Source organism: Podarcis filfolensis, assembly GCF_964270895.1.
Source record: "Podarcis filfolensis genome assembly, chromosome: 16".
Taxonomy (NCBI): domain Eukaryota; kingdom Metazoa; phylum Chordata; class Lepidosauria; order Squamata; family Lacertidae; genus Podarcis; species Podarcis filfolensis.
The window spans coordinates 6093541-6096245 of NC_139620.1; the positions used below are offsets into that span (position 1 = coordinate 6093541).

At 47.0% G+C, this 2705-nt stretch overlaps 1 long non-coding RNA gene across 1 annotated transcript; it reads left to right on the forward strand.

The window, feature by feature from the left end:
• The first annotated feature begins 512 nt into the window (after positions 1 to 512).
• On the forward strand, positions 513 to 1781 carry LOC310752050. The gene is made up of 2 exons (XR_014542825.1): positions 513 to 617; positions 1019 to 1781. It is a non-coding gene; the product is annotated as an uncharacterized lncRNA (long non-coding RNA).
• The last annotated feature ends 924 nt before the right edge of the window (positions 1782 to 2705 follow it).

Sequence of the window (2705 nt, forward strand, 5' to 3'; positions counted from 1 at the left end):
AGGCATGGGAGCAAACATAGGAAACTGCCTTATAGCAAGTTGTCTAGCTCAGGATTGTGTACAATGGTAGTAGCTCTCTGGGGTTTCATCCAGGGTCTTTCCTAGCTCTACCTGGAGAAGGTAGGACCTTCTGCATGCAAAACTGATGTTCTCCCACTAAACTATTTCACCTCCAATCAAAAGAGGAGAAAAAGCTCTTAGTAAACATATATACTTAAAGACAAATATAACATACATGCTTCACGAACTATGTTAATCTGAATCTGACTCCAGAAAAAAGCTTGGTTTGATGACACCCATAATCAATGCGCTTCATTGATTTATTTTTTGTCAAATAGTAGTCAACCAAGAATACGGTCATCAATGTACAAGAAGGAAGGTTTTTATGGGGTATAATAACCTGAGAATAGATCATGAGCAGTGAGTAAAGCAATTAGATGTGTTTTAGATGCAAGGCTTGAAGCCAATCTTTGCCAGCAACTAACTGAAGACCTTTGTCATGCCCCAATAACAAAGCCATGTGACCAGTTAGAACTGTATATAAAGGCCTGCAGTCTGAAGTGCCACCATCAACATTTGCTGACTTCCAACAGCATCTCTACAACTACTGAACTCAAGTGAGTACGATTGAATACAATCTGTTCAGCTTTCATATGCTATATGGTTAGGCATACCTAGGTGTTCTGTTTCTTTGATCTTTCCACATTGTGGAGGGAAGCTGTACTTGTTGCATTTGTGCCTCTTCTATGAAGGTTTGACTCCCAGAAGCTTAAAGATCTCCCAGGAGTAGCAAGGTTGGCAGGCAATCCCTCTTTCTTCAATGGTGTACATTGATTTCTCAGCTCCATTGCTTAATTTCTTAAGGATCAGACAAGTATGGCAGGACTATAGGGGAGGGGAGGGTGACACACAACCATACACTGTGTATATGTACTCATGGATTGCCTGGGAGTATGCCTGAGATCCATCCATCCAATCCTCTCCTGTATGTTAAGTGTTATTCTGTTGTGTGTTTCAGATCCCTCTCTCTCACTCAAGATGGCCTGTTGTGGAACTTCGTGCGGTTCTGGATGTGGTGGCGGATCTGGTTCCGGCAGTGGCGGAGTGTTGGTTGACACTGGCAGCACCTCAGCTGTGCATGTCCAACCCGGCGGTTGCTCCCTTACGGTTCCAGGACCCCGTCTTGTCTCCCACGGCAACTCCCAAGTGTCTTGCCGCTGTGTGTGCGCTTCCGAATGCTGCCCACCCTCCTGCTGTGGATCTTCTGGGAGTGGACATGGGGGCTCTGGTCTAGGCATGAGAGTCGACATGTGCTACCCAGGCTATGATGTGATCATGCCAGGAGGATTCCTGTGCAGCACTGCCCACTGTGGTAGGGTCTCCAGCTCATGCTGTGATTCATGCTGTGGTCCATGTTAAGCCATTATGGAGAGTCATCTCTGGATCACCGAATGTGCAAGAAGACCATGGAACATTACTGGGCAAAATAGGGTTGTTTTCTCAGAGGGTTGAACACCTTCCACTCTTGCCATCTTGGTGGGATTGCTGGGTCCTCAGCCTCTGTGTCTACTTTGCCTGGCAATGTCTTTCTCTGCCTCTATTCCAACATTTTCCTTGTATCTTTTCCTGCTCTTATCATTCACTCTTTTCTTTCAAATATCTTCACTGTAAAGCCATAACCCTCTCCACTGTGGAAGGGGATGGTTGCTTCCTACAAACATCTCAATAGATTGTACTCATCTCTTCTTTTCTGTCATTAAAATCTTCAGCAAAGCAAATGATTTCCTCCCCTGTGGTTCATTTATCAGAAAGCCTGGAGAATGTATTCCAGGCCAGATTTGTGTGGGGCTTTCCCTGCAAAATTCTCAGAGGAGTGCTGAAATCAGATCCAGATGTAGTCCATCATTATGGAAATCACAATCGTTTATGAAGGGCTGTAGCACAATAGTCACAGCCGGTATGCTCTTGAGGCTTGCTGAGGCAGTTGCTATAAGTAGCACTGTGAGGGAGCTGGGAGAGGGGTGGCTAATTTGACTTTTGTCCCTGTAGTGTCTGGCTCACATGATCCTGGCAAGCAAAGCACCCCTTCCCACAACAGGGGACATAGGGGACCACCAACAGGTTACCAAGCCTAGCACCTGCACTCTGAGTACTCTGGGGAGAACAAGCAATGGTGTTGGGGGCACAAGCACCCAGAATGAGGTTCCTTGGGAATAGGCAGCTACTGGGGGGGGGGGCTTTGCGGGAGCTTCAGGGAGGAGGCAGGGAAACACAAGATCACAAGACTCCTTTTTTCCGCCAAGTGTGGGCCACATGGATAATTTGTATTCAGGGATTAGGCAGCCAGCAATGGAGAGAACATCAATCATTGGGAGATATTTGGCAGAAACAGCCTTTCTCACCTCGGGGTTGCCAATAGCTCTTTTTTTTAACAATAAAAAAGTAAAGGGACCCCTGACCATTAGGTCCAGTAGTGACCGACTCTGGGGTTGTGGCGTTCATCTCGCTTTATTGGGCGAGGGAGCCAGCATACAGCTTCCGGGTCATGTGGCCAGCATGATTAAGTCACTTATGGCAAACCAGAGCAGAGCACGGAAACGCTGTTTACCTTCCCGCCGGAGCAGTACCTATTTATCTACTTGCACTTTGACGTGCTTTCGAGCTGCTAGGTTAGCAGGAGCAGGGACCGAGCAATGGGAGCTCAC